At 42.7% G+C, this 10,506-nt stretch overlaps 1 protein-coding gene across 1 annotated transcript in view; it reads left to right on the forward strand.

The window, feature by feature from the left end:
- Positions 1-9,370, forward strand: part of ZNF239 (zinc finger protein 239) — a 129,244-nt gene extending 119,874 nt beyond the window's left edge. The window contains exon 5 of the transcript XR_008292171.1: positions 7,949-9,370. The gene's annotated coding sequence lies outside the window, so the exon portion shown is untranslated. The remainder of the gene's footprint in view (positions 1-7,948) is intronic.
- The last annotated feature ends 1,136 nt before the right edge of the window (positions 9,371-10,506 follow it).

The raw sequence follows: 10,506 nt of genomic DNA on the forward strand, positions 1-10,506 counted from the left end.
TAAAAACTCTCTGACAGTAATAAGTGTACTGGGAAATGAAAACAACACTAAAACTAATATTTATTTTGTATTCTGGAACCTATTAGAAATGTTGAGAATTAAAGTGTTTTATATGTAAAAACTTACCACGAGTGGTCTGAACAATGCTCGCCTCTTATGTTCATTGTATAGCTTATGACAGAAAGAGCATCTTTTTAATTCCTTGGCCAACTGTCATACTCCTTTATAAATTTGGATCACCTTCCAACATCTTATCATTTGCACTTTTAATGTCAAGAAATATCTCCAAGAATCCTCTAGCACAAAGTTATTTTGCCAGCATCACCTCCTCTAGGACACCTTTAACCTTTTCATCACAAATACTTTTTTTTATGTTAACTTCTCTTTCAACAAGTTCCCCTGGCTGCAGATCTGGAGTCTCTTGAACACCAGCAATGTCAACATTCCCCATCAGCTCTTTTGGCTATAACTCCATTTACACTCAGTTCCAATTTCACTCCCAGCATTATCATTTTTCACTTATTTGCTGCACTTTTGTCTTTGTTGGTCAATTCTCTCTTTTGATCATCCTTTTTTTTTTTTTTTTGAAATGTCACATAGTTTTATTTTGGGAGACAAGAGGTGACCCAGTCACATGCTTTTCTGTCCATATGTGAGCTGTACAACAGACTCACAGTGATGATCACTGACAGAGAACTTACAGGCCTTGTCACTTATCATAATACACATCTGTTATGTATGTAGTGATTTATGGCCTGAAGAGCTAGCAGCCAACGTTTATATTTTATGCAATTACAGTTAATACACTGTGGTAACTAAAATTTGAACGATCTTGTTGAGGGACTAATATGTAACTAAACCATGGTAAGTGTAATTTGTGCATAAGGGAACCCTACAAAGTGAGGACTGGCTGTGTCCAGGTGCAATTAGTAGAGAGTTTAAGAGGAATATAGACTTGAAGCTTTGACAGACTGGTTTAAATCCAGGATAACCGTCGTCGTCAACCTTTTAAAAGAAAAAGGCAAGCAATTCAGCCAGCAAAATTGAGTTTATTGGGAATGGCAGAGGAATTGCAATTCAGAACAAGCACGCTATGGCAAACCATAAGGAAGTACAGAGAACAATGGAGGAGAGCATCCTTTTATAGAGGAAAGGAGGAAGTTGGGAAGGGGTGTTTTGAACAAAGTTCATTGGAGGAAAATGAGAAGTCATTGGCTGCAGGTAAAAATGAAAGGCAGCCTTTCATTGGTGGCTGAGACGAGAGGAAATCTTCCTTCCTGCTGGATTATGCAAACTGTGAGGAGTGGCTTGTGTGACAGCCCTCCCTTCATAGCTTCCTGACTAATTTTGAGTTAGTTTTCCTTAACACCTTTTCACACCCTTAGGCAAGTCCTTCACCTGTAAAATTAGACAAAACTATCCCATCTCTCAGGGTTACTGTGAGAAGTAGTGATCATATCAAGATTTGATTTCACTCAGCATTGGGCATATGCCTGCCAGGCTTAGCAGCAGAAATGGAATCTTAATTTTCCATAGACAATTCCAAAATTACTTTTACATTCTTATTGTAATTAAACAGGGAGATAAAATACTTTATGGAAGCATATCACTCCCTTTCTTGCAGTCCAAAACCTCTTAAGACTACTTAAGGTGTCTGTCTAGTTTTGAGGAGGTAGGGAAGGAAGAATATCTAAAGGAAGGTATGTTGTAGCTGTCTTAAGAGGACTGCCTTATTCTGGGGAGGGAGGAGATGGAACTAGGGTGTTAGATGAGGAAAGGGATGGGATTTTGTGCACTGATCTGTGTTTCTCTGAGTCATATCTACATGGTATCTTTATTATTTGGTTTGCAATAATGTCCAGAACATGAGCCAGTCTATTAACAAGTGCAAGAATAAATACATTCCAGGGACCCCTGGCGGGCTCAGTCGGTAAATCATGCGACTCTCATTCTCGAGTAGTGAGTTCCAGCCCCATGTTGGGGTGTAAAGATTACTTAAAAAACAAACAAATAGGGGCGTCTGGGTGGCTCAGTCGGTTGAGCGTCCGACTTCGGCTCAGGTCATGATCTCACGGTTCGTGAGTTTGAGCCCCGCGTCAGGCTCTGTGCTGACAGCTCAGAGCCTGGAGCCTGTTTCAGATTCTGTGTCTCTCTCTCTCTGACCCTCCCCCATTCATGCTCTGTCTCTCTCTGTCTCAAAAATAAATAAACGTTAAAAAAAAATTTAAAAACAAACAAAAAACATTCCAGTAACAAGTAACATAATCTTTTTTCACATCTATAATTTTAGTTTACCACTGTTCTTTCTCAGCGTGTGTGTGTGTGTGTGTGTGTGTGTGTCATAGGCATAAGGATAACAAAGTAGATGACTCATAGTCTTTATTAACACTTTTTTCCCAGTGCATATAAAATGGTCATTGAGAAAGTGTAAGAACTTTTTCTCTGATGAGGGGCTTGCTCCTCAGGTTCTGATGATAGCCAATGAAATTAACATTGATAACAGGCAGTTAAGACCTGTAAGAGCAAAGAGAGACAACTTATTGCACGAGGGCCCCCAGATGACCTACAAGTGAGGTTGCTACAATGAAGCCCCTAAGTTTGGAGTGTGATGCTTGCTCAGCACTTTGAGATGATCTCCAGTGCTTACAACCTTGACAAAATATAGACTTTGGATAAGAAATGCCTGAGAGTTCTCCCTACCACTTTTTTTTGTTGTTGTTGTTACCGAGATGTGGCCTCAAGTGTTTTGGGTCCATGCACTCTCCCTCTGACATGGGAAACAATAATCAGGGATGGTCCTTCCTTGAAATTAAACAGGGAGATAAAATACTTTGAAATTAGGGAAAAAAGGCTACTGAATTTGGAAAACCTAAGTCTTAATCAGTGATGCTTTCAGAGACCAATCTTGACCAAAAAAGAGAATGTGAAAATTAATAAAGGAAACCTGAACTAAAATTGGAGTTGGGAAGACTTCTAGAGGAAACTCTTACCCCCTATCACTGGTCAGTTACCCCAAAGAAGAGGAGAGATACCTTGCATCTCCAACTGGAAGATGTCACTACTTTACTACCCTAGCAAGAGAAAAGATGTTCTCCTGCCCAGCAACAAGCCCAGCCAACAGAAAATGCTGTAGCTCAGCCAATGAGAAGCCTTGTCACCCTGAACTCTTTCCTACTAGAACTTTCATTTTTCCTTTGCCAATGACTTTCTTGCCCAACCCTCCTTTCTATAATAGCCTTCCATTTTGTAGAACTCCTTGAAGTTCTCTCTCTGCTTGCTGCCCAATTCATGAGTCACTTGATAAAGCCAATCCATCTTCAAATTTACTGTTATATTTTGGTTTTCTTAACACGAGAAACCAGGAAAAAAGGACAAAGGGCGGGAATAATTGCAGTTGGTGGTTATCCCAATATTCAGAAGAGTGTGAGCATGAAGGAAACCTTGTTAACACTTTTAGGTACATCTTTGTAGAGCTTTTTAATGTATGTAGATATATTTGTACATTTGATGACAATAGCAAAATATATCATTTTAGGAAAATGTTCACAGGACTACTTTTTTTAAAAAAAGATTTCTACTGTGGCACCTGGGTGGCTCAGTCAGTTAAGCAGCCAACTCTTCATTTCCTCTCAGGTCATGATCTCACGAGCCCTGCATTGGGCTCCATACTGACAGCACGGAGCCTGCCTGGGGATTCTCTCTCTGCCCCTCCCCTGCTCGTGCTCTCTCTCTCAAAATAAATAAACTTAAAAAAAATGTCTGCTGCCACATGTCTGGAAAGCAGCAGAATCAACTGCTTATCAGATCAGGTGATTTATCTCTTCCAGTATATTAAGCAGAAGGGCACTAAGAACTCAGCTATGTCATTAAATACCCATCTATTGTATAAGTGCAACTAAAAATTTTGGGCGGCTTTCCATATCTATCAAGGTTCAAAGACAAGAAGAGTACCACCAGAGAATGTGTATATATATAATTTTTTACAGAGATTTGAAAGTTATACTACTGTGGGAGCTGGTTAAGCAGTCTCTGTCTGCAAGGGAAGGCGGATATGAAGTCGGGGACAGCCAGAATGGCTGGAACTCACAAGTCAGAGATGAAGCTAAAATTCACCTTAGCTCTCCTTGTTCTTGCCTCTGACCTTGGTAGTGTGGGTATCCAGTAGAAGACCCTTCCTTCCTGAGCTAAACACACACCTGGCCCGGGAGTGGGGAAGTAAACAGAGGCCGCAGGGGAAGGACAGCAGCTATAAGGCTAGGTGCTGTCACCCACCTAGGATGATAAGGAACCGCAGGTCCTACTGCCTGAAAGCTCACACAAGGATCTCTCTTGAAGTCCCTACCCCAGATGGAAATACACAGGGAAGGGAACTCTGGGCAATATCCTTCAGCTTAACCAGGCGGCTACAGGTGAAGCCATTGACCCTGATTTCTTTATAGTGCCCCACGTGGACTGCCCCTGGTATGCCCTGACAAGAGCAAGAGTTTAGGACATGTTAGTGATTCTTCATTTGAGGCTAACTGTGATACAGATTTTTTTGTTTTTTAGTTTTTTTGTTTGTTTTTTTGGTAGGAAGAGAGCGCAAGCAGGGAAGGAGAGGGTGAAAGAATCTTATTAAGCAGACTCCATGGGATGCTCAACTGACTGAGCCACCCAGGCGCCCCAGTATAATTAATTTTTGTTTTTTTCTTCCTTGTACAGAAGAGTAAGCCCTATCCTTTCCATGTTTTTTCTGTCTCTCTCATTGGCACTCACATACCAAACCACTTTACTCAACTGATCTTTAACTTACAACTGTCCCCCCCACTTTTTTTCTGTTGTAGATCAAAACCTTTCAAAGTCAACGTTATTTAAAAAAATTTGTTTTTAATGTTTATTATTTTTGAAGGAGAGAGATACAGAACATGAGTGGGTGAGGGGCAGAGAGAGAGGGAAACACAGAATCCGAAGCAGGGTCCAGGCTCTGTCACAGAGCCCAATGAAGGGCTCAAACTCATGAGCCATGAGATCATGACTGGAGCTGAAGTCAAACACTTAACCAACTGAGCCACCCAGGTGCCCCTCAAAGTCAATATTATTTTTTTTTAATTTTTTTAACGTTTATTTATTTTTGAGACAGAGAGAGACAGAGCATGAACGGGGGAGGGTCAGAGAGAGAGAGGGAGACACAGAATCTGAAACAGGCTCCAGGCTCTGAGCAGTCAGCACAGAGCCCGACGCGGGGCTCAAACTCACAGACTGAGAGATCACGACCTGAGCCGAAGCCGGATGCTTAACCGACTGAGCCACCCAGGCGCCCCAAAAGTCAATATTATTAACAACTTCCATTGTGAAAATAAAGATCTGAAATTTGTTCCAATTTTGTACGATAAAATTTGGGGTTTAGTTTTTTCATAAAGTAGTCAAAATGTACATGTTAACAGGATGCCATTGCTGCTTAATAACTCTCAAGTGATTAAAAAAAAGAGAGAGAGAGAGAACTTCTGACAAAAGCATAGATCATGAAAATGCTTAGCATATATTCAGCCCTCACAGGGAGTGGAGCTCCCATGGCCTGTGCCCACACTTCTGTCCTACCACCTCTGCCCCACATGCAATGAGGCTCAGGAGTCATTGGCCAACTCTGGCCCCTTTCTCACTTGCCCTTGGGGAGCACAAAGTCTGCCGTGAAGAACCGGAGGTAGGAGAGGCTGCTCCCTAATAAGGCACTAGTCCCCCAGAGGGGTGGGGATTGTGGGGCTGATGCAGTGACCTCAATTCAGGCTCCCTCCCACCCATCCAACCATGATGGTTTTGAAATAGAAGCCGCACTGAGAAGGAATTGTTTTCACCATATTACCTTGGGTGAGGTCAGATGCTGATCATAAGAGAGAAAAATGGGGAGCCTGGGTGGCTGAGTCAAGTTGAGCATCCGACTTTGGCTCAGGTCACGATCTCACTGTTCGTGAGTTCAAGACCTGCATCAGGCTTGCTGCTGTCTTCCTGTCATCCTGTCAGCCTGCCAGCCTGTCAGCCTGTCAGCGCAGAACCCGCTTGGGATCTTCTGTTCCCCCTCTCTCTGCCCCTCCCCCGCTTGTTCGCTCTCAAAAATAAATAAACATTGAAACACAGAGAGAAAACAGCTTTATAGTTTTCTGTACTCAGCTCTCAAGGGAGAACACATGCCACCCAAGGACACTCAGGGGAAGCACCAGGTTGGTCATGAGGCAAAGCACGGGGAAACTCCTCAAGGGCAAGCACCTTTATTGTGGCTTTTGCTGGAAGGAAAGGGTTAGACAGGGCAAACAGGTTTAAGATTGGCTAATTTGAATAATTTCAGTGGGCTCTGGGGCACAGGGGCTGTCCCAGGATGCCTGGTACTTGGCACTGGGGTAATTAGGGTGGGTGTTTTGTGGTCCAGAGTATATAAGTCAGATAAGCGAGATGTTTAGTGTTGCAGACCTAATGGGTTGTTTAGGAAGGGGAACTGACCAGCCTCTAGCCAGGGCCCCAAAACTGGATCAAGAGAGCACACAAGGACCCATACAAGCTTCTATCACAGCAAGCAATATTATTTTTTAAAAGTTACGTAAATGAACACACATTTTGTTACTTCTCTGATACCAAAACTTTAATACTCCCTGCTGACTATATTATCTTCAAATTTTTTTCAAATTTTGAAATATTCCATCATTAAAAAATTGTATTATATAAATTGTTTTTTAAAGAGTTGAAAACACCTTAGAGCACTGGTTTAGCTGCAATTTTTTGTCCCCAAACAATGAAATAGTCAATATGACAAAGTGTCAACATCTCTTACATCTGTACAATATCTAATTTTCTGCATGTTTTAAATATTCCTTTTTTTTTTTTTTAAATGAAAGTTACTGGGGCACCTCAGTCGGTTAAGTGTCCAACTTCCGCTCAGGTCATGATCCCACGGTTTGTGAGTTTGAGCCCTGTGTCAGGCTTTCTGCTGACAGCCCAGAGCCTGGAGCCTGCTTTGGGATTCTGTGTCTCCCTCTTTCTCTGACCCTTCCCCAGTCGTGCGGTATCTCTCTCTCTCTCTCTCTCTCAAAAATAAATAAATATTAAAAAAAAATTTTTTTTAAATGGAAGTTTCTAGGGCACCTGGGTGACTCAGTCAGTTAAGCATCTGACTTCAGCTCAGGTCATGATCTCACAGTTCGTGAGTTTGAGCCCTGCATTGGGCTCTCTGCTGTGAGCACAGAGCCTGCTTCTGATCCTTCTCTGCCCCTCCCCAGTTTGCACTCTCTCAAAAATAAGCATTAAAAAAAATCTTTAAGAAATTAAAGTTGCTGAGAGAAAAGGAGGCAGAGAGGAGCTGCAAGCTGTCTTGCATCTAGCACATCTTTTTTCTTTCCACTTTTTGAGATATAATTGACATCTTGATGTCAATCTTGACATACATCTTGATCCAAATGAAGTTTCCTGACTCTCCTGAGGCCCCATAGAAATGAAGGCATCTAACTGTACATACTTTTGGATGGGAAAACTCATAATCAAGCTAAAAGCTTACGACTCAGAATGAAGACAGATAGACCTTAGGTCACTAACGTCCAAACCAGGGCTTTTTCCTGGCTAGCCCCGTTGAAGAAACGGTCAAAGGGCAGCCACACGATATTGCCCAGTATCACCCAGTCCACCTGCAATCCTTTGCTAGGCAAAAAAACCCCAAAAAACAAAAAAACAAAAAACAAAAAACAATTCAAGCAAGTAACTATCAAGCTAAGAGGGGTACTGTAATCCCTCTTTTACTACTTAATACAGAGTGCTATTTGAAGTAACTGCAAAGTAATCCCTGAACTGCAAATAACCCAGGGATCCAGCCTGCTGTAGTGGTGACTGACTTCACCATTAGGTTAGCATTAGTGCTGCCTCAAAGGTGCATGTTTCTTTTTCTTTTTTATTGATGTAAAGTTGGTATATAACATTATATTCGTTTCAGGTGTACCACATAATTCAACATTTGCATGTACTACAAAGTGATCACCACAGTAAGTCTAGTTACCATCGGATACCATACAACTGACCTCCTCCACAAAGACGCATTTTTCTGTATTGGTCCAGAAAATTATCCAGATGGGGCTATGACCGCTGAGCCAGCCTTCATCCCACCTGCGTTGTGTCATCCGTCATCTCTGCCTACTAGAGCACCCGGCCGCAAAGAGAAACATTACATTTGGACAGGATCTATGCTGCTGCTGGACAATTCAATTTACTTTTTACTTCATTCTCTTCTCTCAATTGGAAATAGAGCCAGAAACAGGGCTTGTGAGCCAGCCTGGACGATCTCTCTCTGTTGGGTTCCAGAGTACAGCAGTTAAGAGTGCATACCATAGATTCAGAGCACCTCAGAGTGCCAGCGTTTAGACCTGCCATCCACAAGCTGAGTGACCTTAGGGAAGTTACCTTAGGGACCCTGTACCTCAGTCTCCTTCCACTACACGGTGATGATGGTAATAACATCTACCGCTGGGTTGCTATGATGGTTAAATGAGATTGAGTATTCAGATTGTCCCAGTGAAGGTACAATCCATGTAAGCTATTGTTATTATCATTGCTTTTTGACAGATACTATGGCTTGGAGTAAAAGTCTTCTCTGAGCCTTGGGATCCTGCCTACCCATTGGCACTCTCGTGGGGAAGGGGGGGGGCAAAGCTTCATGGGTAAAGTGTTCTTTGAAGAGATAGTAGTAACTAGAAAATTTTAATGGACTCCAGGCAATACAAACTTTTGCACCATTTGTTATGGACCAGTGGCTTCCACAAAGGAGCTTGTTTTTTATTTTCTAGAGGGAGTGTGAGCGGGGGAGAGGAACAGAGAAAGAGAAATGTTTTAATGTTATTTTTGAGAGACAGAGTGCTAGTGGGGGGAGGGGCGGCGAGAGGGAGACACAGAATCCACAACAGGCTCCAGGCTTCAAGCTGTCAGCACAGAGCGACATGGGTCTCAAGCTCACAAACTGCCGAGATCATGACCTAAGCTGAAGTTGGATCCTTAACTGACTGAGCCATCCAGGCGCCCCGAGAAAGACAGAATCTTAAGCAGGCTCCATGCAGGCTCTGTGGAGCCTGCCGCAGGGCTTGTTCCCACAACCCTGGGATCATGACCTGAGCCAAAATCAAGAGTTGGACACTCAACAGACTGAGCCACCCAGGTGTCCCAAGAAGCTTATTTTTAAAACTTAGGGTGCTTATTTTGAAAACTGAGAGGCACCTGGGTGGCTCAGTCCGTTGAGTGTTCAACTTCAGTTCAGGCCATGATCTCACGGTTGGAGGGTTTGAGCTATTGTCAGCACGGAGCCCACTTTGGATCCTTTGTTCCCCTCTCTCTGCCCCTCCCTGCTTGTGAATGCTTGCTCTCTCTCTCTCAAAAAAACAAACAGAAAAACCCAAAACCTTAAAATATTTGTTGAAAGGTATTAAATTTGTGATAATCTATTTACGTAAACAACAGAAATAAAAAGGTCAGTCTGTGAGAGGATACATCTTGGGATGATCTTCATTTGTGGTGAATTCAATTGTTTTTATTTTTTATTATTTTTTAAATGTTTATTTTTGACAGCATGAGCAGGGAAGGGACAGAGAGGGAGACAGAGTATCCGAAGCCGGCTCTGCACTAACAGTGGAGAGCCGGATGCGGGCCTCAAACTCATGAACCAAGAGATCGTGACCTGCGCCAGAGTCGGACACTTAACCAACCTAGCTACCCAGGCGCCCCTCAATCGTTTTTAAATCACAAACCTTAAAGGTGCATCTCTGTGCATGTACTCTCAACAATGAAAAACATGTCTCTTTGTAGATTTCAGAGCTTAGTTGAGACACTTTTGTGGACATGGAGGTGAAAAGAATGGAGACCCCTAAGACTCTACAGCTGAGGTGATCCAAGTAGAACAGGTGTGGGCAAGCGTTTTCCAATTGGAGAGATGAACTGGACATTTGTGGAAAAGGGCTGGATCAGTGGCACTCGTATGAGCAATTCCAGCACTCACTGTGAAAGGGTGTCTACATGTTAGTGTGCTGGCTCTCATCTCTGAAAAAAATATAGTGGACACCTGGGATGACTCCTAGGGGTCAGAGGGAGACTCAAAATCAGTCCAAGGCCCTAGTCTTTTCATTCAGAGAAGCCCTCAAAGACTATTGATGAAGGGTCAAGCAGCCCATCTGGCACAGAGCCAATGAACTGTGTACATAAACACCTTGGATCTGGTTTCACAGTCCCTTCATTCTGAACAACTGTTTTTTGGTAAAATTTTAATATTTGCCCCAGAGTGGCTGCTTACATTTTCTCTCCAGAAACAGACCACTCTACAGCCAGAGCTGTGACAGTCATTGCGGGGTTTCCCAAGAATACCCACCTGATTTTTGTAGGACTCTTTCTCCTCAATTTTTGCCGTAATTTTCTCCTTGTACATTTTCATCTCTTCTGACAGCTCTTTTACTGTTTTCATTTTTTCCCCCTGGAATCAACTTTTGTTTTTTGACAAACAGCTCCTGACTCTAA

The sequence above is a fragment of the Acinonyx jubatus genome, chromosome D2 (assembly GCF_027475565.1).
Source record: "Acinonyx jubatus isolate Ajub_Pintada_27869175 chromosome D2, VMU_Ajub_asm_v1.0, whole genome shotgun sequence".
Lineage (NCBI taxonomy): Eukaryota > Metazoa > Chordata > Mammalia > Carnivora > Felidae > Acinonyx > Acinonyx jubatus.